Source organism: Eubalaena glacialis, chromosome 8 (assembly GCF_028564815.1).
Source record: "Eubalaena glacialis isolate mEubGla1 chromosome 8, mEubGla1.1.hap2.+ XY, whole genome shotgun sequence".
Lineage (NCBI taxonomy): Eukaryota > Metazoa > Chordata > Mammalia > Artiodactyla > Balaenidae > Eubalaena > Eubalaena glacialis.
In genome coordinates this window covers 72,713,309-72,740,612 of record NC_083723.1, presented here as the reverse complement: position 1 = coordinate 72,740,612, position 27,304 = coordinate 72,713,309, and the positions used below count along the sequence as shown (strand labels likewise).

The following is a 27,304-nucleotide window of genomic DNA, read 5'->3' as shown; positions in this document are numbered from 1 at the left end:
GGATCTTCTTAAATCCTAAAAGATATATTGCATGACAAAGAATTGGATGAGAGTGATCTTGGGTTTCTAATTATGTTATTATACAGAAAGAGAAACAGGACCTTAATCATTTAGAAGTTAAGTGGTAGAAGTCAGAGGAGAGAGAGACACTTTAAAGCAAAGAAAACCTTGAAGGGCAAGGCTGCTGAATTCTTACTGAATGCCCTTTGTTTTCTTGGGGTAGTTAGGAAAGTGAGTGTTTACTCAGGGATGAGAAGAGCAGAGTTAAGTTTGGCATATGCTGTGGAAAATGGGAAATGGTTCCAAATCAAGGACATGGTATGCTGAGAAGCACCGGGCCCAACTAATGTGGACCCGTAACTGTGTAGTGTGGCCCACTGGAGAACTGTGTGGCTTTCTTCTGCAGCACATTTGAAACCAGGGACAGAGAAATCAGTAGTTAGGTCTTCATGAAAGAACAGACTGTGAGTGTTGGAGGTATGTTAGGTCTTCATGAAAGAACAGATTGTGAGTGTTGGAGGTATGTTCCTCTTTCCTTTCTTCGGGGAAGACTATGCGGAGACAGCTTAAGGATCTTGTAGACATCATCTTTTATGACCCTCCGTCTCTCTGCTGCTTCCATGGGAAGCATTCTTGCCTGGCATACCTTCCTCCCCACAGGTGACTCTTCCCAATAAACTCTACATGCAAAATAAGGCCTCTAGGACTCATTCCAGTTGAGTTCAAGATGGAAAGGATGCTTCATAAGAAATTTATTTCTGCAATTTTTCCAATCAATAATCTGTAAAGTTTAAAAAATCATTTTTCCTATGTAAGTAATGCATATTCATTATAAAAAATTAGAAAATATAGATGAGCAAAAAGAAGAAAACCTAAAATTACCTTCTTCCCAGAAATAACTGTGTCAATAATTTGATACAGATTCCAGCTTTTGTCTTATGTATATACAAAGTTGTCTTAAGTAAGTGGTAGGCAGTCATTATACTCAGAACCAGCTACATAATTTTGGGGGCCCAGTGTAAAATTAAAAAGTGGGACCCCTGGTTCAAATATTAAGAATTTCAAGATGTTGACAGAAGAGTATTAAATCAATGGTGGGTACCTTCTAAGTGTTGGGCCTTGTGCAACTGTACAGGTTGCACGCCCATGAAGTCAGCCCTGCTTATCCCTTAATCTCAAGCATAAACAACTTATTGGCTGCAGGACTTTCTCCTCCTTTCCCTTCTCCTAGCTTCCAGGGCAGCTCTGGGGCTGCCAGAGTGTTTGCAACTACAGATGTGGTTAAAGCCAATCCAAGGGAGCCTCCCCGGGTTTCATCCTCAGCAACATGTAAATACGAGTAGTTTGTTTTATGATATTTTCCATTTTCTCTTTTCAGTACATGCCGCCCTCCCTTCAGCCTCATTTCCAAGGGAGCCAGGCCCTCCTACAACCCCCTGAGGGTTCAGGTCCCCAAAGCCAGCTGGCCCAACAGACAGGGCATTCATCCACGGAGGATTTTGGCCCTTGAAACTTAATGGTATTGGCCCTGCTGGGTTTCAGGCTTGTCTGGGACCTGTGACCTTTTGGAATAGGAATTCTTATCACATGCCTGTCTCATTATTGTACTGTGGAAGCAGATAACTTGCTTTCTAGGTTTCACAGGTCCACAGATGGAGAGAAATTTTGCTCGAGTATGGACCATGCCGAGAGTCTCACCCTACCTGATTTAAGGTGATTTAGGAGATGAGATTTGGGATTTTTGGAGTCAAATTATATTTAGATGAGATTTTGGACTTAGAGTTGATGCTGGAATAGGTTGAGACTTTTAAGGATTTTGGACTTAGAGCTGATGCTGGAATAGGTTGAGACTTTTAAGGATTTTGGACTTAGAGTTGATGCTGGAATAGGTTGAGACTTATAAGGATGTGGGAGGAGGTGAATGCATTTTTTTTTTTAACATCTTTATTGGAGTATAATTGCTTTACAAGGTTGTGTTAGTTTCTGCTGTATAACAAAGTGAATCAGCTATATGCATACGTATATCCCCATATCCCCTCCTTCTTGCATCTCCCTCCCACCCTCCCTATCCCATCCCTCTAGGTGGTCACAAAGCACCAAGCTGATCTCCCGGTGCCATGCAGCTGCATTTTACATTTCGTAGTGTATATATGTCAATGTTACTCTCTCACTTCGTCCCAGCTTCCCCTTCCCCCTCCCCGTGTCCTCAAGTCCATTCTCTACCTCTGAGTCTTTATTCCTGCCTTACCCCTAGGTTCAACAGACCATATTTTTTTTAGATTCCATATATATGTGTTAGCATACAGTATTTGTTTTTCTCTTTCTGACTTACTTCACTCTGTATGACAGACTCTAGGTCCATCCACCTCACTACAAATAACTCAATTTCATTCCTTTTTATGGCTGAGTAATATTCCATTGTATATATGTGCCACATCTTCTTTATCCATTCATCTGTCAGTGGACGTGTAGGTTGCTTCCGTGTCCTGGCTATTGTAAATAGTGCTGCAATGAACATTGTGGTACATGACTCTTTTTGAACTATGGTTTTCTCAGGGTATATGCCCAGTAGTGGGATTGCTGGGTCATGTGGTTGTTCTATTTTTAGTTTTTTATGGAATCTCCATACTGTTTCTCCATAGTGGTTGTATCAATTTACATGAGGTGAATGCATTTTGCCCATGGAACAGATGTGAGTTTTGGAGAGACCAGAGGATATACTGTACTGAGCTGAATTGTGTATTCCCAAAAGATACACTCAAGTCTTAACCCTTGGTACCTTTGAATGTGACCATATTTGGAAATAGGGTCATTGCAGATGTAATCAAGTTAAGATGAGGTCATACTGGCTTAGGGTGGACCCTAATCCAATGACTGGTATCCTTACAACAAGAGGGAGATTTGGACATAGAGACACATGGGAAGAAGTCCATGGGATGATGGAGGCAGATATTGGAGTGACGCAGCTATGAGCCAAGGAACACCAAGATTGCTGGCATCCTCAGGAAGCTAGAAGAGAGGTATGGAACAATTCGCCCTTAGACCTTTTAGAAGGAACCAACCCTTGCCAACACCTTGATTCCAGAATCCTAGCCTTCAGAACAGTGAGCAAATAAATAGAGAAGATTTTAAGCAGATAGAGACATAGTCCCACTTATGATCATTTGAAAATGATTACTATAGCTAAGCATGAAAAAGGCATTTTAGGGGAGCAAGAGTGTTGCTAGGGAGACAAGTCATTCCCCTGTGACTTCCTTACTGCTCCACGAAAGGAGGTGCTAGTGGCTTAGACAAGGGTGGTAGTGACAGAAATGGTGACAAGTGGTTGGACTCAAATATATTTTGAAGACAAAGCTGATAGGACTTGCTGGTAGATTGAAGTAGGGAGTGAAGGAAAGAGAGGGATCAAGAATGGCTCCAAGATTTCATATGGAGCCCTGGGTAGATGTTGGTTATTATTTGCTTAGTAGAGAGACTCAGAGAAGAGCAGGTTGGGGATGCCCAGAAGTTCCTAAGACTGAGCTACTCGTCAAAGTTCCCATGGAAATGTCACGTGGTAGCGTCCTTTCCTCAGCTAGTCCAGAGGGCAGCCAAGTGTCCAAAACTCTCACCAGCCTCCCAATGGGAGTCACCATGTGAAAAACTGCCTGAAGACAAACGCTGTGGAGAGACAGGGAACAATCTGATGACATTCCTTGAACCCCTAGACTCCATGCCTAAAGTGCATCCACCTCTTTAAGTTTTCATTACCCCTAGTCAACAACTTCTCCCTTTTTTATTGCTTAAATGTTTTTAATTTGGGCTTCTGTTATTTCCCCCCAAGAGAGGCCTTAGTACAATAAGAAATATAAGTCAGCAAACAGTATAATAGAACTGATGACATAGAAAAGTACTCCATACACTGATAAAGTTTCTTAAAACAAAGCTTATAACTTATTTCCACCTGTTTTCAAGGGCAGGGTGGGGGGTAAAATTTGAGGTCATATAGGATTTCCTAAGCAAAATCTTTTTAAAACTCAGTTATTTCATTCTTTAAAAAATGAGCCCCAAGCAAGCTGCTCTTCTGCTCTGCCTCGTCACCCAGACTCTCTCCCGGTGACACCGCCTCGCTCCCGCGGTCCCAGGGAAGCAGTGTTCCCTGGGCAGCTGCCTCTCTTTAAAGCTGACTCTCTCATCAGTTGCAGCCCACTGAGGCTTCAGAGTTAGGGCTCATCTGCCGACAGCTGGCTGGCGCTTCACACCCCAGGTCCTGCAAGCTGCGTCCTTGCGGCTTACAGCATTTCTCTGCACAGGAAGAGCGGGGCCAAGTTGGGAGTATTGTTAGCTTTGCCTTATTAATAAAATAGGGTTAATGATTTATTCATAGCTAGGACAATGCAGCTCTGCTCTGGAGGACAGCACAGAACTGTTGCATTACAGAAGGACAGCTGCTGGGGAAGAGGGGCGAGCCTTTGAGAACTGGTCTCGGGCTGTTTCTACGAGGCAGAGAGCAGGTTTATCTGACCAAGTCAGGGCTTGGAGGCAATTATTTGCATACTGCGACTGCTGCAGAATAAATGCTGGCGATAGAGGTCTCTGGAAAGATGCCCCCTTACTTTTCCACTTCTCTTCTAATGAGTGTTTGGTCACCTTCTTGCTTTATCCTCTCCTCCTCGGTACCTGGAAGATGCCTGAGTTTGTAATTCAAGATGTATTATCTGGAGAATATCAGTATAATACACATTTGAACGTGATCTCCATCAAAGGGAGCTCATCCCAGGAAGCAGAAGAGAGAAATGATATTTGGGCTTTTCTGGTGCTAGCCTAAGCATACACTATTTTAAAAGATTAAATCCTTTAAAATCACATCTCTTCTTTCCCAAATGGACTGCAGAAAATGTTTTTATAAATAATTAGAAAAGAGTTTTAACATACTGCAGAATCCTGATAAATAACTGGGAGATATAATTTTTTTAATGCCAATTACTGTCATTTGTTAAGGACAGGGTAGATTTCTGTTCAACTATTTGTTGGATGATCAGTTTGGTCGGTGTGGTTCAGAGGGCAAGGTGAGGCAGGATTTGACAGTCTCCAGAAAAACAAAAGCAAGAGCACTCACTTCCCATCAAACCAAATCAGTCTTGGCTGGAACGGACAAAAATCAGATTTATTTACTGCTTTTGCTCTATTGCCCCCCTATCTGAGCCTCCATGGCCTCCCCTGAGACTTCAGGAGATTTAGGTCAAATGTCAGAAAGGAGAGCTGGATTTTTTTCCCCTTTGGTGCCTGACTAGAGGGGAGAATTCAAGGCCATAGAAGGTATTGAAGATATCTCATTGTTGGTGTATATGCTTCCACACAGCAAGCCTTCCTGAGGGACTGCCCACCCCTCTGCTCAGCTTCCTCCAGAAGAGATCAAAGGTTTCAAAACATTTCCACCTTTACTAATGTTTAATGCCTCTACCAGACTGAGACTTGCCCACTGGAAAAAAAAAAATCCATGCTCGTTGAAACAGCCAAAAATAAAAGTGATCCTCTAACAGTAGCACATTTAACTTCCTCCATGACCACCAGCAGGAGCCAAGGCAGATAGCTTTTGCCAGTACATTAAGCCTTAAAAATGTCTTTGGGAAATGATCACACTGGAAATCAGAATATGTTTAAATATCATGCACGAAATTCAGAGTCTCCTTACAGAAGAATCAAAGTGGCTATCACCCAGATCCTTCCCTGTAACTTCTCTGGATCGTGGTCCCACCCTGCCCATTCCTTTCCTCTGCTCCTTTGCCCAGTTTCCCCCCAAAAGCCACCCACGAGGGTCCATGCGGGAGCCAGGAATGCAACCCCAGGATTTGGTTTCCCAGGCCATCAGAAGATAACACTGCCTATCAGCCAAAATATAAAGCTTCCTGACTGCAGTTGCAGAGATTACAGCTAATTATACACTTCATGCTTCCTGCAAAAGATATATATTTTAAGCTGCTGGGCTGACTTTCTCCCTTGGCTGTATTTAAAGGTTAGTTTCTGACCTGCTTCCTGGTTTAATGGAATAGTTTAAATATTACAAATCATTACTTGATTCTAATAAATTATGTCTCCCCTGGCACCTCACAAAATCCTTATCATGCCAGAGGAAATAGTTGGAAGGAACAGGTCAGTCTCCATGATAAAAAACAGAAGAGCAAACCACAGGGTTGTAGATTTGAGGATCCCCGGCTTCTTGGTGGTTGAAAGCATTTGGCCCTTGGCCTCACACTCACCCCAGCACCTGAGGTCTATGGCTAAAGCAGCAAGAACTCCACTCCCCCACCTCACAGGACTGTTCACTCGGCTTAATTGTCAGCTCCTGCTAAGAACATGTAACATCTCATTTTCCCAGAGATTGTGGAAATGTTGAGCTTTGCTTGTGGCCAAGTTGAGGAGTTAAGTGTCTGGAGTTTCCTTCCTTGATAGGCAAATGCTGTGGATGGTCTGAACCTTCCTCTGTAGGATGTTGTAGGATAAATGAATTCCAGTTTCCAGTTCGAAGCGAAGATCTGGACTCAAACACTGTCTGTGTGTAATTGTGTGTGGGCAGAGGGTCTCATCCAACTTGGTGTATTTACAATATATTGCCAATCTTATTAAATAGAAGAAAGTAACCAAAACACACACATATGCAACAACAAAAGTGATATTCAAGGCATGCAAGAAAAGGGCACATGAAAAGCCCTTCTCGTGCCCCAGGAGCTAGAGGGAAGGGTTTCAAGTCTCTTGATTCCAGCAAAGCAAAGAGAAGCAAGATAAGACTGTTGAGAGGTCAGCCTTGACAGCTAAGTGCTGAATTTTCATGTCTCTAGCTGTTTGACTAAGATATCTATGTGGAAAGTGAAAAACCCAACCACTTTTACAGATGATTTGTCTGTGTGGTACCAAATGTCCTGATTTCCCCTTTAGCGACTAGAAGATTTGAAAACAAAGTAACCACTGAAGTATCAACCATGGATCAGATCTCTCATTACACGGAATTTTCTTGCAGAATATTGAACTCTAAATAATGGGACTTTTGCAATAGTTGATAACCCATAATTATTTTTACAAAGGCTAAGCCTTGTGAATGTATGGGTTTAAGCTGCTGAGTTGATATGACTCACAGGTCTACCTTATTGCATGACCTATTAAAAAAATCTCTTACACTGCCCTGTGCAGGTATTTCCACCTTAGAAACTAATTTGTTTTTTTTCTCAGGAGGTTCCCCCTTTAAAATCCGAAATCCTTGGTTCACCTTGGGAGGGGAAATTTATTGATTGTTTTCTAAGATGATGGGTAAGGCAAGGGTCTTAGTGAAATGGACTCAGTATCTATGCCTTGTAGAGAGGAGATGGTAAATGCAGAAATGTCCAACAGGGGCTGAAAGAACTCCAAAGCAAGACTGGCCATCTTTGTGGCATGCAGTGTCAGGATCAGTTCTCTTATAGGCCATTGGCAAAAAGGAGACATGACCTCCCACTGGACAGATATTGGTCACTCCCAAATAAAAAGGTGAATACCCAAATGGAAAGTGAAAGTCCTTTTGTATGTGTGGACACACTAGTGTATATACCACACTAGTAAAATTAGTATTTGGAGGCTTTTATTGTTAAGGTTGTCATTTCTGAGATTGAAAGAGAGAGAGCGAGCCAAAATGAAAAAAACAGAGACCTTGGAGTCACTTTGTCTGAGGCAAGTTAAGTGAAACCAAAACTCTACTAGGGATAGATTTGAGGGTAAATACAATAAAAGCAAAATCTAATTTTCAAGGGAGATCACATCTGAAAAAGATGAATGTCATGAAACTTGTTTTTGTTGTCGCTGTTGTTTTCATTGGGGAAAAACAAAATGACTCACAAATTCCAGTTTGCTTTGAAAGGAGACATATTTGAGGGGTGCTTCAGCAACTTCACAGTGCAGAAGGAAGGTTTTAACATAATATCTCCTTCAGCAAGCTAGTTTATCATACTCAACAGAAATGACAGCAGAAGGAAAAAAAGGATGGGAAACCATTCTGGGGTGAGCAAAGGGTGACAACAGGATGGGAAAATCCAGCTTCACCAAATATTTATTCATGCTTATATAAACCTCAGTTAGCTATCTTCAAATGCTAAGTCTCTGCTGAAGAAAAGAAGCATTTGGAAATGCAACTTGGAAGTTGGTTGATGTCAGTTATTTTGCTGCATTGTTGATTAATGTAATTGAAGTATATATTACAGAAACAGAAAAGGAAGTGTGACTTCTTCAGGGACCCATTAATTTCTTAAGGATAAAGTGTTTGAAGGTTCAAAGGCTTTGTTGAAGCTTATTTTAAATTTAAAATTTCCATTGCCAAGGGATTGATTACCATTCTTATATTAGCTTTGTCAAACACCAAGTTGATCTTAGTTCTTTCAAAGTTTTGTGGCACTTAACTGTTTTCAGAGCATTTTTTAAAAGAGAAGCCTATCTTACAAGTTCTCCCGAGGACAGACTTGTTTTCCCTTTACAAGAACAGCAAGATGAAAATTTCTAAAGTCTTAAAAAGAGCAATTCCCACCCTCCCCATCTTTGGGATCTTGAAAGTCATTTCTGCAAGTCAGGTACAGCACCTCCTCATTCAAACACTTTCCCATATTAATTTCTGTTTGGCTTTAAAACATCAATTTATTTAAGTGGCTTTGTGCATCTGAAGCTTAGTTATGTTGTTTAGGGACCCCTCAGTCAGATTCGCTAAACCTTTCCCATCTCTCCACCCCAGTGACTACACATAGTTCCTTTTATAACTCTCTGCTCTCTTCCTCTAATCACTGTTTAAGGCACTCGCATAAACACGGCCCTTCGAAAGTAAGCCAAGATGTCCCAAGCACCCGTCTTTACTTGTACTGTCCCAACAGTGAACTCGTTAGTTCAAGAAGTCAGACAGCAGCATTTCTGGATCCTTGGAAACACAGCCAAAAAGAAATCCGTCATTTCATATAAGAGCAAGAACAGGAAATATGCCATTAGGAAATCAAGGTTAAGATGGCACTGCCATCCACCCAGATGAAGGTGGTCTGAGAGGACTATGAAGCCACATTAGAAACGAAAGCATTATGACCCAGGGCTTTGCCACGGGAAATCGATGACAAGATGGCTGACATCCTAAGAGCACTTCAACAGAAAGTCTTTTTTTCTTACAACGAGAAACGTATTTTTCTCCTCATCAATTTTGCTTTTCCCTACCCTTCCAGTGCTGACGCTACTGCATGGTACCGGGAGTGTGATGCCCAGCCAGCAGAGGGCGCCCTGTTGGGCTTCGCCTCCCTCCGGGTTGTCTCCAGGTCATACATGGAGTTGCAGACGGACTGGGGCTCAGACCTTGAGAACTGTCCCTCCACAGCAGCGCCCAAGCCTCGAGTCCATGCAGCTCTGAGAACTGTTTGGCCTTGGCTAACGAGGACACATATCCTCTCATCTGGTGTGGGAGATTTTGCCTCAAGAAATGCTGTCACTCACATTGACTTTATTTTCAGTGTCTTCTCTATTTGAGCCCAATTTGGGGGATGACTGTCTGGATCCTATTGCAAATATCTGGAGGGCAGCTGCGGGCCGGGTCTGGGTGGAAGAAATATGACTTTGAAGATGCTCCCCTTCCCCCGATCCTCCCGCAGTGGTGTATTCTAGGCCTGCTCCTTGTTCCAGATCTTTGTCTCAGCCTTCTCCCTGCCACCCCCCCCCCACAGGCATAAACATACTCCAACTACCTGCTTCTGAATCCCCCAGCCCCAGAGAATTGGTAGGAGAATCTGGCCTGAAATGGCTTTAACATGCTCCCAATCTCTAGTAACATTTGCTTATTAACTAGCTCTCTACCCCTTGGCTGAAAATAGTGAGGTGTGTGTGTGTGTGTGTGTAAATAGGTAAAAATGAGTGGTGAAGACATTTGGGGACTGGGGTGCATGGGGAGCAGTTTCCCATCACGTTAAAGTGGGAGTGGCGCTGATCCACTGATGTACACAGACAGCCAAATGCCCACAGGTGGGCCCTTAATAAAGGCAATGGATGATGGTGATGATGATATGAACTGGGGAGGAAGAGAAAATATGATATGGAAACACAAAACAGAGGCTACAGTTGCACTGATGCTAAAAAATATCCCCAGCGGGTGGCTGGTGGGCAGCATGGAAAAACACTTAAGGGGGCTGGACTTTGCCTACACAGTCCAGCTAAACACCCCCTCCTGGGTATCACATTCCAGTCTGGTGAGCACTGGAGGGGGGCTAAACTGCCCCTCTCATGGGCAATTCAGAGGTGCTGGGTTTTTACACCATTTTTAAACTTTGCAGGTCAGTTTCCTCTATACCTAAGAACCTGGGGACACCCTCGGCATTCTCCACCCTCAAAGAGCTTTCCTCTGCGAGGAGCTGCAAGAATAGAGCTGGGGAGTGGCCTCTGCTCATTGTTTTTGATTAATGGTAAGAGGGTAAATGCATTGGCAGGGACTTCCCCCTCCCCATTTCTTCAGCATTCAACAAACACAGACCAACCTCCTCATCCTAGGGTCAGGCACTGTCCTAGGCATTCAGGATACAGAGGAGTAAGTGGTCCCTGCCAGGAGTTGAGGATGTAGGTTGTATTATCACCATTTGGCAGATGACAAAACAGAGTAGGAGAGGTTAAGTGGCTCAGAACCAGGGTTTCCTAAAATCAGAATCTAGTTTCCTAATAACTTCACTAGTTACTCAATTTGAGAATTCGAAGGCTACGGTCATTTCTCCTTCAGGGGAGGAGACACAGAAACCAACCTAGGATACAACTCTCCCCCATCATTATCTCCATTAAATGGATGGAGAATCTGAGCTGGAGGGGTTGTGACCTGACAAGTCATACTCTGCTGCCAGGGCCATGCTACTGCTATGTCTCTACCAGTTTGTTCAACCCCAGTCACCTTTACAGACAGGCCTAGCTCCACCTTTCAATACCGTCCTAGACCACTGAATGCTGCTGATGGTGAATAAGAGCATGGCTACAGTGCTATATGAATATCAACCCTGCAGATGTGGTTTTCACCACTGCAGTGTAGTAGCTGAGAGCATAAACTTGTGGGTCAAACAGACCTGGATTTGAATCACTATTACCATATTTTAAATTTGAGGAAACGGAAGCATATAGAGTTTGTCACTTGCCCAAGATCACATAGCTTGTAAGTACAAAAACCATGCCAAGGTGTGACCTGTTCCTGTCTTACTCCAGAACCTACTCTTATTTCACTCTGGGATGCTATCTACCCACATTAATCCCAGCAATTATTGATAATAGGAACAATTCAGTAGGCATTTCCTATGTGTCAGAAACTATACAAAGCCCTGTACATATATTGTCTCCCTGAATTATCTTCCATTTTTCTTTATAATTACCTCCATTTTATGGAAGAGGGAAAGAGGCCTAGAGAGATTTAATAATGTGCCACAGCTAGAAAGTAGTAGAACTCAAACTGGATCCCAGGATTGGGATTGTCTGACTCTGAAGCTCATTTTCTTAAGCACTATGTATGTTGTTTAGACAAGAGATCTGGAAAGGACTGATGGATTGGTGTCATATTTAAAATTTCCTTTCATCACTGGGTACAAGTTTCCATCACTGCCTTCTTGGATACAGAAGAACTGAGTGTTCGGTTTAGAAATGCAGGTTAGTGATTAGTAGCACAGGAGAAACAAATCTACAGAAACATAGGCCCTCAAATCTTTGATTTAAGAGGAACCTTTCAGATCATGTAGTCCAACTTCTCTTTTAGTTCAGAAAGTGGATGTTTTCATATCCCTGCCAGGTGGAGGAGATCCCATACCTAAAAAGGAGAGTTCCAGCCTGGGTTATCGAAAATGTATTTTTTCTGAAATTTGATTTACTTAAAAGAGCCAAGATACTGAATATCAGATTGGGTTTGTTAATAGTGATAAATGTGGTGCTATTTTTAATTAGCCTTGACTTCCAAATGGATTTCATACTGTGCTTTTCTGTGTTTTCTATGCTCTTAAAATATATATATATATAATCACTCCCACAATTCGAAGAACTGCTATTTTTAAAGAGAAATGAACAAATCACATTTCATTAGTATTAAATGGTGAGGTGGAAACATCATAGGCCTCAGGGTTAAACAAACCTGGCTGTTGAATCCCTGCTCTGTTCCTTATAATTTGTGTGGTTTTAGCCTCTTTTTCACCTCTCTGAGCCTTGGTCTCCATCTGTCAATGGTGTTTCTACCTACCTTCCAAGACTGTGTGAAAATTAAATGAGATATTGGTGTAAATCACTTGTTAGATCTCTTCCCTCCTTTCCCCTTTTATTCTTTTCACCAGTTAAAAGTACAGCTTCCAGGGGGCGAGGGCAGCTCGGGATGGGGCTGGGGAAGGGGGAATGTTATACTGAAGTTCCTAAAAGTGTTTGGCAAATGATGCATCACAAAGTCCTAAGGTTCTTCCCACAGTGCCTTGGGATGACAGCTAATGAACTCAGAAACATAAAACAGATAAAAAGGAAGTTGGACAAGAAGGAGGAGGAGGTAGCTGAGATACAGTAAGAAAACATTTCAAGATTCTATAGCATTATAATTTAAGTTCTCATCTGCATCTCATTATCTTAATAATCCAAAACAACAGCCCTTCAATGTCTCCCACAGAAGGAGGATGGGAAATGATTTTTCTGGACAGGGTCCCCAGCCTCTCCATCACGTTAGATATTATTTCCAAATGTTGAGTGTCAAGGGAGTGTTTCACATTCTCCTAATCATTAAACAGTTTGGCTCTCTTTGGGGACGGGATGAGTTTAGCAACCCACAGAGCAGCCTCCTAGAATAGACTTCTCTGGAATTCCAAAACTCCAACAGGAATACAGCATGGTATGTGGAGCCTCTGTAAGAAGTACTTTATCCAAATCTGCATCCTCCTTTTGGGGTCTACAGACAAAACTCAGTTCAATCGGCCATGTAGGATTTATTTCATTTTTTTTCTCCTGGAAAATATAATGATATTTGAGAAGTATGTATTTTGAAATATTTCAAACAAAGGAGTTGCAGTAACAGTACAAGGGATCTTATATGCCCTTCACACAAATTCCTCAAATGTTAACGTTTATAGCACAGTTGTTTTAATTATTGTCTCTCTAATTATATATAATTATTATCATTACTGTTTCCTAAAACCATTTGAGAACAAGTTACAGATATGAAGCCTCTTTACCCCTAAATATTCAGTGTATTTCCTAAAAATAAGGGCACTTTCCCACATAAACATGGTACAATTATTATAATCAAGAAATTAGCGGTGCTACAACACTGTTATCTAATCCTTGGACTTTATTCAAATTTCACTGTTGTCATAACAATAGACTCTATGACAAAAGGATGCAATCCAGAATCAGACATTGCCTTTCATCTATTTAGTCTCCTTTAATCTTGAACTCTTCCTCTGTCTTTGTCTTTTAGGACCTCGATAATTTTGAAGACTATAGGCCATTTATTTTGTGGAATGCCCCTGAATTTGGATTTGTCTGATGTTTCCTCATAACTATTTTCAGGTTATGTATATTTGGCAGGAATATCCTCGGAGATATGATGGCTGTTTCTCAATGGATCATACCAGGAAGCACCTGATGTCAATTTGTCCTATTTTACCGTCCTAATTTGAGATTGTTGTTCTCTTTGTAATTAATAAAAATCTTGTAGGAAAATACTTGGAGACTATTTAAACATTGTCTTTCTCCTCAACCTTTAACTCACTAGTTTTATCCTTTAAACTAATTTAGAACTTTCCCCTTTTTGTAACTTTTGGCTAAAAAAATAACAAAGTTGTACTATTAATTAAAGTTCATGTCCCCAGAAAGGCAAATGTAAGAAGGGTGCACTTTGAGATACACGAGGCTGTCCCATGACAGAGCCCAGATGCCCAGAGACCAGGCTTGCGTTCTCTGGTGTCTCTAAGGTCCCTGTGTCTTTTAACAATTCCTTCTACTCCCCCTGGGAGAGAACTCTTTCAAACAGTCCTCCAAGCTGGGGCTGGGACAAACTGGCCCCCTGCCAGCCTCCAGAGAATCTCCCATGCCTGTCTTACTCCCATCCCTGAGACTGCAGTCTGGTGGCTTGTTTTGGGGGCTTTTTGCAGAGCTTTTATCTTTTTGAGTCTATGGATCTCTTTATGATGGCTTCTTATTGTTTACACTGGAAATTGTTAGCTTTTGCCTCTGGCAGGGCCCTAAGCTCCGAGCCCCGTGTCTGAAATGGTAGACTAGAGTGGTGACGCGAGTTGGGGGACCATCAGAAGGGCAAGGAGAAGGCCCCACCACCATGTGAGAGCTCAGGCTCTTTATTCTTCAAAAGACCCTATGCAAATGCAAACAGCTTGAGAGAAGCTGTACCTTAAGCACGGCAAACAGGTCTCCTCAGGAGCCCTGGTCCCATTTGGGGATCTTCCCACCGCAGTCCCAGGTGTGCTCTCCCTTTCCTTTCCCCTCTACTCCCACACAGGACACAAACTTGGGGTTGGCCTTTTCCTCTCAGGTCCTGCTTTCTTATTTTGAAACAAATGGAGAAAAAATTAAAAAGAAACAAAATGGCATTCTTTTCCATCTACCTAGGGTCCAGTGAAGATTTTAAGTGCCACAGTCTGCAGCACCTGCCATGGTCACTTGGATGGCCAGTGCTGGAACTGCTGAGCCCAGCCTTGGTAGCCGCAGCCACAGCCCACTCCAGAAGAAGCCAGATGCTTGCTTGCTTGCTTCCTTCCTTCCTTCCTTCCTTCCTTCCATCCTTCCATCCTCCCCCCTCCCTCCTTCTCTCTGTCCCTTTCTTTCTTTCCTCTCTCCCTCCCTCCCTCCTTTCTTTCTTCCTTTCTTCCTTCTCTTTCTTTCTTTCTTTCTTTCTTTCTTTCTTTCTTTCTTTCTTTCTTTCTTTCTTTCTTTCTTTCTTTCTTTCTTTCTCTTTCTTTCTTTCCCTTTCTTGCTCCCCTCCCCCATCTTTCTTTCTTTTTTAAGAAATCCATGATATGAATTGAAGTACAATAGGTAGTTTTTTAAATTGAGATATAGTTCACATACCATACTGTTTGCCCATTTAAAGTGTACAATTTGATGGTATTAGTACATTCACAGAGTCGTGCAACTATAACCACAATCAAATTTAGAACATTTACATTGCCCCAAAAAGAAACCTGATACCCAATAGCACTGACTCCCAAGGGGCAGTTTTAAAAATGACAGATGCTGTTTCTTGAGCAATATTTGCCCATCTTTCGTTCTTTTCCTGGACTTAACTATTCAGTCACTATCTTTCAGAAGAGCTGTGCCTGCAGTGGGCTCTCTGAGAAGACTTAATTGATGGCAGCTATGCAGTTGGGTTTCCTTCCCTAGGGAGCACTAACGTGAACTTTGCTTAGTAAATTTTGATTTAAATTTCTTCTGACTTGTTCCCTGGAGAATCATGAATGGGTTATTCTTAGGAAGTGACAGGATTATGGGAATCATCTTTTCTAGGATTTACAGTTTTAGTAGCACTTTCATATACACAATGTTATTTTATTCTCCCAAACAACAGTCAGAAGTAAAAATAACAATAGAATTCACTTATTAAGTGCTTATTCTGTGCTTGGCAACTCTAAGTAGTTCCCATACATGCATTAACTCATCTAATCCTCAAGCACCAGATGAGACAGGGCTCTGGTAAAATTAGCCAGAAATGCAGAGAGGTTAAATGATGACAAGCCCAAGATCGTAGAGCTGGTAAGGGCAGAGTTGAGATGTGTGCATATGCAGTTTGATTCCAATCTGAACTCTAAATACCACTCTTAATTGCCTCTAGTGTTCCCATTTTGGAAGCAAGGACTGAGGCTTTGAGAGGTTATACGTTATAAGAAGAACTAGTTAGGACCTGAATACAAGTATTTGGACCCCAAGCTTAATGCTATAATGAGGTAACATGCCTCCTCCATCAATGACTTAATTCAGCATCTTGCCAGGTACACAGAATCAAGTCCTTCAGCTAAGCCAAACAAACAAACAAAAAGAAGTAGAAAATATTTCTTGTTGAAGCTTCACCTCTTAAACTGCAGTGTTGTTATTGTGACATTATAAGATTGGCTATACTTTTGGTGGGCCAGAAGCATTCTTCAAATCAATCTCCAAGGCCAATTTTTCCTTCCTATTTGTGCCTCCTTTTGCAACCTCTCTTGATTTCTCTTTCTCCGTGTTTCCTATTCACAAACAGGGAATGAGCCACATGGATTTAATAACCAGAGCATTGATTCATGTAGACTTTCATCTAATCAGAAAGAACAGTGGCAGGTCCAAGAACTCATTTGGTTGTATATCTTTTTAAAAGAGTTGACACACATGTCCTTTAGAGTAGAGAGAAAATAATAAAATTTAAAAAGCAAAAGCCAGCTCAGACCTGCCAGCTGCAATGATCGGTTACACAGAAGAGATCCATGGAATTCTGAAGCCATTTGGGTTTTGTTATGTTTGCTGAAACAGCACCAACTGTGATCTCTACCGCTTTAAACGGTTTAATGACTTTTGGATAAGCCTTCAGAGTTAAATGGTTAAATCACCAAATGCTCCAAAAAATAATTATGCAAACAATTTTCTGGCTAATTATCTAACATGAACAGAAGCACACAGCTGCTAAGATATGTAATTGCTGTTTCATCAGGACTGGCTGTTGTATATACATGGTTCCTTTACTGATCTCAGTGTGGTTTGGTGGGAGGCCACTAACATAATATCTCATGAAATGAGCAAGTTAAAAGTCCCAGCTCTGGTCCAGCTAGTCACTCACTTTGATTCTTTTTTTAAGGGAATGGATTAAATCAAATCCATCCATAGTGGACAAGCACATAACTAGTATGTACATTTGTGTGGTATATCTAAGTCTTGGACATGTATATTTAAATGTCCAATGTGGATAAATATAAATATTTTAACTTACTGGATATAAAAGGTACATATAGAAAACTTGCACATATCATAATTGTCCAGTTTACAAATGAGCACTCTCATGTAACCAGCCCCCAAAGCAAGAAATGGAACTTCACCAGGACCACAGAAGCCTCCTTTGTCCTTCTAATTTCTACTCCCTCCAAGGGTGGCTACTATCCGCACTTCTATCAACAGAGATTAATTGTACCTGTTTTGCACTAAATTTAAATGAAACCATACAACGTATACCCTTTTGTGCCTAGCTGCTTTCACATAATACCATGTTTGTAAAATTTATCTATATTGTTGCAATTTGTTCAATTCTCATTGCTGTATAGTATCTCATTGTGTGAACACTACAATTTAACATTCTACTGTTAATAGGTCTTTGGATAGTTTCTGGTTTGGGGATATTATGAATAAAGCTGCTATAAATATTGAGTACATCACTTGGTAAACATATCCATGCACCTGGGTCTATACCTAGGAGCAGAATTGCTGGGCTGTATGGTGTGTGTATCTTCAGCTTTAGTAGATGCTGCCAAACAGTTTCCCCAAACAGTTGTGCCAGTTTTCACCCCCACCAGCACTAGAGGGAAGTTGGGATGAATGTTGTAAAGAATTCTAACTGATGCTTGCTAAATTTTAAAGGACGGTCTGGAGTGAGGAAGAAGAGTGAATGGTAGGTCTAATGGAAAGTAGTCCAGAAATATGGCCTTGTGAGGAAAGGATAAGGTTGGAGAAAGAAGCCTGGTGGAGGAAGCAGTCACGTTCAAGGTCATTTGGCAGATAGGAGAAGACTCCATGGATGTTTATCACCCACTCTGTCGTCTTCTGTAGTATGTGACATGGTCCTAGAGAATCACCTCAGGCCTTTCTTCCTTTTCTCTTTAGTCCACGTGGCATGTGCTCAAGGGCCACTCAGGTCTGAAGGCCACTCTGGAGACTTGGGGATGCCCTCCCTCTCACCTGGCTGCTCACGCTGCGGTATATGTATACTTAACACAGACATCTGGCCCCTCTGATGCTAGGGGAATGAAGGATGAGAAGTGAGGAGCAGACAAAGAGAAATCAGGGAGAACAGAATGAAAATCTGAGTCGAGTCCAGTTATCTGGTTGTGTAACTTTAAGCAAATCACTCAAATCCTCTCATGGCTTTGTTTTCCTCAGCTACAAAAAATTGAAGGCAACAATTCTTAACTCATTAGGTTTATTTGATGATCAAATGAATTAAAAAAGAATATATATGGAAATGTTTTGGAAACTTTAAAAAGAAAACATTTGCTGTCTTTTCTACAGGGTATTATTATTAATACTCAAATCATCACTTTAAATAGAAATGTATCTCCAAGAAGTGGTATCAGTTCCATTTTGCTATTCAAATTTGCTATTCAAATTTATTGCGTTAACAGAATAAGAAATAATCCTTCTCAGTAACGTTAACAGGAGTTACAAACAAAAATGTCTGAAATAGTGGCATTTACCCAGGATTACCCAGAATTCACTGGGTTCAGTCATCCAGACCTCCATCCAGACTTGCATAGATTAATTAATTATTTTAACAAACATATGTTTATTGAGTAGGTACCCTTTTGTTTTAGGACGATTCTAGGCAGAGATTCACAACAGGATTCAAAGATGGACTTCAAGGGGTCCCTGAACCTTCTGATTTTATATGGAGAGGAATGTGGGGGGTGACTTCTGTCATCAGATTCTCACAGAACTCTGAAAAACCCACCCTCTCCAAAAATAAGGTTAAGAAGCACCGTTTCAGCGATTTGTAGGATAAAGGAATATGAACTCTATATAAAATAATGTCATTATTTACAATAAGAACTTCAAATTAAGTTGACAATAGACTCCCCATTAGCAATAATAGATGCCACAGAATAACAGAATAATATCTTTAAAATGCTGAGGAAAAATAAATATTAACTTAGAATAATATATCAAGCTTGATTATTATTCAACTGTGGGGTGAAATAAAGAAAGGCACTTTGAGAAAAAAACAAAAAACAAAGATTGAGAGAGTTTACCAACTTTAGACCCTTGTCAAAATAACTATCAATAAATATTACCCAAGAAACAGGGACTTTAAGTGCAGAGTAAAAATGTAAGAGGGAATCATGAGCAAAAAAATATTGTGAACATGGTTGTAAATTTAAAGAAGCATTGTCTTAAAAAAATCAATTAGGGCATTGTTTAAACAACAAGAAACTAAAATGCTAGATGACAATAACATGGACCAAGGGAGTGGGAGAGGCTGAAATTATAAACTCCAAGTTCATTGTATTATTCAGGAGGAAGATAGAGATAGGCTTAATTTAGACTTTAAGCAAGTATGCCTTTTAAAATTTAAGAGTAATGCTCAAAGAATAAGGGAAAATGTGTAATTTCAAAACAAGAACATGCAAAAGAAATGATTAAAGAATTCTAGAGTGATCTAATAAGAAACAGGAAGAAAAAAAAAATATATATATATGCTAAGAAAAAACAAAACATAGTAAAAAAAGCCTAGATATATTAGTAATGTCAGGAAATGTAGTCAGATTAAACTGGTTTGTTCAAAAGTAGAGATCAGATCATTTTTAAGAAACACAATCCATTATGTGCTGTTTACAAGAGTTGTACCTAAAACATAATGATGCTTAAAGATTAAAGGGATGAGAAAAGATAAAACAGGTAAAGAAGAATATTGCTGGAGAAGCAATACTAAGGCAAAAAAAGCATCATTTGGAATAAAGTCATGATATAATCATTGAAGAGCAGTTCACAGGGAAGCAATAGTAATGCTGAATCTGTATGTTCTGAGCAAAACAGGGTCCTGGCTTATAAAATAAATTTGACAAATCTCTCTTAATGGGAAATATTTTTGCATGCCTCTTTCATAAACTGATCATAAGCAGTAAAAATTGATAAAGATATAAACATTTTGAACAACACAAGTAACTGGCCAGACTTAAAGGAGACCTGTATAGAAGAAGCCTGTATTCCTCACATAGAGAATTCACATTGTTTTCAAGTACACATTGAAAATACTGACCACAAAAGAAGTCCTAAGAAATACCAAAGAATTGAGAACACTGACCACATTCTCTTTCTATAATGCAATTATATCAGACATCAACAACAAAATGCCCCCCCCAAAAACACCCCATATATTTGGAAATGAAAATCATCTTATAAATATTCATGAATCAGAGAAGAAATAATAATGGAACTTATGAAATATTTAGAACTGAATGACCACAAATCACTACCTAGAAAAACTTGTGGGATGTCAGCATAGCCTTAAATTTACATTTATTAAAACAATGTGGAAACTGCAATGATAAAGCTAGGCAACGCTATTGTGGAAGAGGAGAAGATCGGGGAAATTTTCAAAGGAGGAATGTCCGATCTGAGAATTTAAAGATAGGGAAGAAGAAGAGGTAGAGGAGGAACCTGGAGGAGAATATTCTTGGAAAAAAAGAAAAATCAGTGGTAAATTATAAATAAGCAGGAGCTATTGTGCCTAAAGATAGTTACACTGGGTTTGTTGGAGGCTTGTTTTAGGCATACCCTCTGAGCTTTGTTACACAAAAAAATTCCTTTAAAGTTAAAAGAGAAAATTCTTAAAGTAATAAACCTGTAATTGGATTGGCCATTTATAGCACAAAATAATTGGTTTGAAAGTTATAAGGAGTTTGGAGCAGTTTCATACACCATTAGGTGGTAATCCCTGAACCAGCAGTAGGAAATGGTCCCTAGAAAAAGATACTGTGAAGGAATTAGGATAATTGACATCAAAACTACATACTGGGGTTCCAATTCCTGCAAGGGAAGAACAGCTTTTTATTGGATTAATGCTTCTGCAGATACTAGACAAAATATAAAAAAGAGCTGTTGGAAGGCACTGAACAGTGACCAGAAGTAGGCAGAAACAGGGAAGCATTTGGCCCATTAAAGAAGGGAGTTTGTCCTCTGAGGAGATTCCCAGGCTGCACGCTACACAGGGTGCTAGAGCTTAAGCAAAAAAAACCCACTGTCTTTTTTGCCTGAAGGGTCAGAGGAAAGAGTGTGGGATAAATAGAATGGTTGGAAATGGAGGGTGTGGATCCCAGAAAGGAGGAAGCCATGGTAAAGGAGGGGACTAGACTCTGCATATAAACTCCCTTCAAAACCATAATTGACTTCTGAGCAGTACAGGCACAAGTGGGATTCCAAATATCCCAAGGAGAAAATGACATCTAGGCAGCTGAGAGAGCTGAGGAAAGACTGCTGCGGCTGGAACCACAGGGGAAACTGCAGTTTGAGTCTTGACAAGTTAGAAGAGCTTGGTAAACTCTTTGGACTTCCCATCGAAACACCAGAGAGACCTTAAGAGTAAAGACCATATAACAGAATTAATGGGTTTACTCTAAAACTAAGGAAAAATGAAAATAGATCCAGTAGAGCATAAAACCAAGCCTACAAAAGTTTATGGTGATCTGTTAATAATTTGACGGCTTGCTGGAACAAAATTTGACACTCTTCAGGATAAGATTACAGGATACGGAGTCTCTCCAATGTATCATTGTGACACACAGCCAAGAGAAAAATCAATCAGTAAAAACAGACTGGTAAGTGCCCCAGATATTGGAATTATGGGATGGGAATTTCAGGAGAGAATTAAAGACTGAAAAGGAACCAGATGGAAATCCTAAAACTGAAATATACATTATCTGACATTTTTAAAAATCTTAAATGAAAATTAGCAGCTTATAGAGAAAAAAATTTTTTTAAATCACGAAACTTAAAGGCAGACCAATAGAAATTATCCAAACTGAAATGCAGAGAGCAAAAAGATTGGGAAGAGAATGAACATGTGTGTCAGTATCAGGTGACCTCATACAGGTGTAAACTGAGTTCCAGAAGGAGAAGAGAGAAATAATAGAGAAAGAAAAAATACTTCAAGAAATAATGGTTCAATATTCTTTTAATGGTTCAATATTTTTAAAGTTGATTAAAAAATAAATTTAGCATCCCATGGATCAAAGATGTTGAATGAATCCCAGTGGATAAATATTAAGAACCCCAGCACAATAAACACTAAGAAAACCACATCTTGGAACATCATAGACAAACTGCTGAAAACCAGAGATAAAGAAAAAAATCTTAGCACAGGCAGGGAAAAAGACACATTAAATATAGGGGACAATGATTACAATAACTGCTGACTTCAGAAGCAGTGAAAGCCAGAAGATGATGGAAGGACATCTTTTAAAACTTATCATCTAGAATTTTATATCTAGGGAAATATCTTTAAAAATTAAAGTGAAATAAAGACAGTTTTAGGCAGATAAAAGCCGAGAACATTTGCACCTGCAGAACTGACTACAAAAAAGTGGTAAAGATTCTAAATGTCTAAGTTAAAAAAATTTTTAATCTAAAATGCTAAAAATTATTCAAAGGGGAAATAAGTTGGAAATTCAGACCTATAAGAAGAAAGTATGAGTAATAGTAATGGTAAATATGTGGGTAATTATAAAATACTACTTTCCCTTTTAAAAAAAAAATCTCTATAAGTCAGTTGATAAATAATTTATCATGGAGTGTTATAACAGATGTAGCAGTAAAATATTTGATAACAATAGCACAGAAAAGGGCCAGGGTATAAAAGGAATTGTACTGTTGCAAGTAGTACAATATTAATTCAACATAGACTGTGCTAGGTTAAGGATGTATATTGTAATTCCCAAGAAAAGATATAAAGTATAGGAAAAAAAGCCAACAGAGGAGAATATTGAATAAAATACTAAAAATTCATTGATTATCACAAAAAATAACACAGGAAAAAGGAAACAAAGAACAGAGGAGGCAAAAATAAATAGAAAGATAATAGACTTAAACCCAATTATATCAATAATTAGAGGAAATGTGAATGGATTAAACACTCCAATTAAAAGGCAGAGATTATCAGACTGGGAAGAACAACAACAAATAAGACCCAACTATATCCTGTTTATAGGAGAGGTACTTTAAATATAAAGACACAAGTTGAAAGGTAAAGGATGAAAAAAAATATACCATGTGCAGAATATGTGTAAGCCATATTAATATCAAAGTTGACTTCAAGACAGAATATTACCAGAGATAAAAATATTTTATCATAATGAAAAAATGAACCAATTCATCCAGAGTTGCAATAATGGTAAATGTGTATACATCTACTAATTAAACTGCATATAAAATTGAGTTGAGTGGCAAGGTTGTCCCCCATTTTTTGTGGGAGAGCACCTATCCTTTTTGTGGTTGTTGCATACCCAGGAATGATGAGAGTAGAGATGGTTTAAATAATGACTACAAGGAGTGTAATGGTATGTGGAATGTAGCTGAATGGTATGCTTCTTCCTGCCATGAAACTGTATTTGGATTTCAGGTGGCAACTGTTTGTTTCTTTTTTAACTTGAAAATTTAAAATGTTACTCTTTTTATGGATATAACCCCAAGTTCATGAAGTATATTTGGTGATCTCCTTTGCACACTTCTCTAAGCAGGAGTTGTGACTTTGAAAATAAGCTGGGTCAACAGCCCAAGGTAGTCTATGTCATGGCCATAATGTCTCTTGTGGTGAGGCCATTCCTTTGGTGTTTCTTTCTGCGTGTTGGGCTACAGTTGGTCCCACAGATTGCTGAAATCCTGGCATTAGAGACAGCAATCAGTATGCAGTCTTTTTGCTTTACCGTAATAATCACATGCATGACAACACACTGAGTCATCCCACTATTCAACATTTCCCAAAGTTTCGTTTGCCATGAAGTTGTTTGGGACTCAGAAATAACTGCAAATTATAGGAAGACTATCATATTGACCCAACAAAATGAACAAAAGGAGACCTTCAGGAAAGGAAAGAGAGAATCAGAGATTCATTAAATTCAGAAGGATCCCTGTCAGTCATCTCGAAGAGCATTTTATAAATTTAATGAACATAAAAATCATCTGCGGATGTTGTTAAAGTGCAGATTCCCAGATCCCATCCCCAGAAAATCAAATTTATGATCTGAGATGGGACCCAAGAATCTAAATTTTTAACAACTTCTCTGTGCAAGTAGACCTCAGATTACACTTTGAGAAACACTGATCTAGTTTCAACAGATCAGACATGACAAGTAGTTTTCAGTATCTGCTTGAACCTCCAGCCATGGTGAGCTCACCACCCCACAAAGTAGCCCCATTTCATTTTAGCAAGTTCTGCCTTGTTCTGAGCCCAAGTCTACCTCTGCCTCCTTTATCTTCAGGCTCTTCCCTCTGAAGCTACACAGAATAAGTCATATATCTCTCCTTTTATGATGACCCTTTATATTTTTAATATAGTTATTGGGTCTCCTTAATACTACTAGTTACTTCAATAGTTTCTAAAATGGTATTATATCTAGATATATCACCCATCTTTATGATTGTAGTGTGTGTCTTAAAATGCAGTATCAGACCTGATAAACATATTTCAATTTATCCTCACAATTGTAAAGCTCAGTGAAGGTCATTACTTCCCCTGGTTTGCCTTCATGGGTGTTTGTTTGTGTGCTTGTTTTTAAGAATTATACTACTATACAGGTAGTATAATTTATCCAACTTTGTCCTTTTAAAACAATGTTTTGGCTATTCTAGGCCCTTTGCATTTCCATATAAATTCATAATCAGCTTATCAAGTTGTCCAAAAGAGCTTGTTGGAATTTGTTTGGATTCCACTGAACCTATACATCGATTTAGGTAAAACTGACGTTTTAACAATTTTGATTCCTATGTTTCATGAACACAATATATCTCTCCATTTATTTAGGTCTTCTTGAATTTCCTTCTGCTATGTTTTATATTTTTGAAGTGGATCCCTAAGTATTTCACATTTTGATGTTATTTAAAATGTTAAAATTAAATTTCCACTTGCTAATTAAATTTCCAGGTTACTAATATATTGACCTACAATTAACTTTTATATATGTGTAATATATATATTGTAAATGTAATGTACATGTGAATTGTAAATGTGCTAAACTCACTTGTTGTAGTTTTTTGGTAGATTCCATAGGATTTTCTATTTAGATTATAATGTCATCTGTGAATAATATATAAAGACAGTTTCACTTCTTCTTTTACAACCTAGTGCCTTTAATTTTTTTCTTACCTTATTTAACTGACAGGAACTTCTGATACAATGATGAATGGAAGCAGGGAGTGTGGACATTCATGCTCTTTTTCTGATCTTAGATGGTAGGGTAAACATCCAGACTTTCACCAGTAGGTATGATGTTAGTCGTAGGTTTTTTGTAGATGCAGTATATAAGGTTGAGGAAACTCCCATCTAATCTTACTTGCTGAGATTTGTGTGTTTTTGTTTCAAATCAAATGGAGCAGGAATCAGCATTCTTTTTTCTATAAACAGACAAACAATAAATACTTTAGGCTATCGAAGACATATATTGTCTCTGTCACACATTCTTTGATTTTTTTGTACAACTCTTTAAAAATATAAAAAACATTCTTAGCTTGTGGGCCATGGACTGTAGTTTGCTGATCCCTGATCTAGCAGTTTGTTATGCCTACAATTCTCACAACTCACACTAGGGGCAGTAGTATCAAATTGCCAAGCCTACACATCCCCAGTTTTGGGGTACCAGAGAAATGGAATGAATTGACAGCTTAATTTTAGTCTTTAAATGTACTACTTTTCACTAAAGTATTCCCAGGAAGAGATAGTAATCTCTATTTGCCTATATCGACTTAATAGTATTAAGAGAGAAGACTAATGAGAAAGGATATAAATATTATAATAAGTAATTGAAAATAAAAATGCCTTCACATTTTGCTCATCTACAACATTTCCAGTTATCAAAATACATTCTGGTCTCTGTTGGTCCAGATGGGCCAGCCACTAGTTGACTCAATTCTTTCAGCCCCTTTATATTTGCAAATCTGAGTTACACTACTCATCTGTACTCACTAACCAACTAAGGAAAGTTAAGGGTCTTCTGAGATCTCTTGGGCTCCTATTTTCTCTGTCTATTGTGTTTTGCACCAGAGACTTGCTTCTCTATGTCCAAATACTGAATAGTTTTTCATAATATTTAGGTCTCACCAGAGAAAGCAGAGCACTAGACCCCTTGAGGCTAAGACACAGCATAAAAGCAGGACAGGAGGGAAGCATGATGCATGTGCAATAGCCCAGGCTTAGATAAAATAGGACAGTTCTGGGATCCCCCCTGCCTCCTCCACTGCTTCTCAAATGTGTGACCTTGGGCAATCCCTTTGCATGGGCCTGGCACACTGTAAGTTCTCAGCTTTCCTTGAAGAGAAGATGGAAAAGTCTAGAACCACCATTTCCAGGTTTTTTTTTTTCCTTTTTTTTAAAGTTAATTTTATTTATTTTTTTATATAGCAGGTTCTTATTAGTTATCTATTTTATACATATTAGTGTATATATGTCAATCTCAACCTCCCAATTCATCCCACCACCACAACCTCCTGCTTTCCCCCCTTGGTGCCCTATGTTTGTTCTCTACATCTGTGTCTCTATTTATGCCTTGTTTTTTTTTTTTTTCCTTTTTAAGCATTGGAGTTTTTTCTTCAAACAAAACCTGTATGTCAAACCCATAAAAATGAAACTTCTGTAGCAGAGTGGTACAGTGTCCCAGCCATATTTGTTGAGTCTATTTCTGGACCCTACCCTTATCCCCTCAGCAATATCCACTATGCCCTAGAATTTCAGGAAGCACTGTTTGAGAAAAAATTGTCTGTGGCATGGACGTAGGAAATCCTATGAAGGTAACCAGACTCCATAGAGTCAGGGCAGTGAAGTATTTACAGCCTTGTTATTTGAAGTATAGTCCCAGTACCAGCAGCGTCACCTGAATCCAAGGCCCAATCTAGACCTACTGAATTAGAATCTGCGTTTGGACAAGATACTCTGTTGTGTGTGCATTAGATTTTGAGAAGCCCTAGTGCAGTGTGAGGAGAGGGGGAGAAAGCACACAATAGAGTCATCACAGATGTAAGGCATTACCAAAAGAATGCAGCTAAATTTTGCCAAAGCTGCATTCCATTAATCCTCTTTAGAAATTTAATAATTTGTGTAATATTATCAGCATTTTTTTTCAGATTTCTTCAGGGAGTATGAGTTTATTAAAAGGATAATACATTTTACTTAGCTTTTTTCTCTTTGACCCTTTAGACCATTTTTGGATTTCTAAATTATCTTTTGATTATGCCTACAACCTCCCATGAGGATTAGTGGGTTATAGTTATTTTGTTTAAAAAAAACAAACGTTCCAGCCACAAATAGGAATTTATAATTACCTGAATCTATAATGTGAGTTGTTAATGGAATATTAGCTATTTGAGTAAAAAGGTACTGCACACAAATAATTAAACAAGA

The 27,304-nt window shown here is 39.3% G+C and overlaps 1 long non-coding RNA gene across 2 annotated transcripts in view; it reads right to left on the bottom strand.

The window, feature by feature from the left end:
• LOC133096811 (uncharacterized) overlaps positions 1 to 25,143 on the bottom strand; it is an 89,720-nt gene extending 64,577 nt beyond the window's left edge. For both annotated transcript variants that reach the window (XR_009701837.1, XR_009701836.1), the window contains exon 1: positions 25,058 to 25,143. This is a non-coding gene — a long non-coding RNA (uncharacterized LOC133096811). The remainder of the gene's footprint in view (positions 1 to 25,057) is intronic.
• Between the last annotated feature and the right edge of the window lie 2,161 nt (positions 25,144 to 27,304).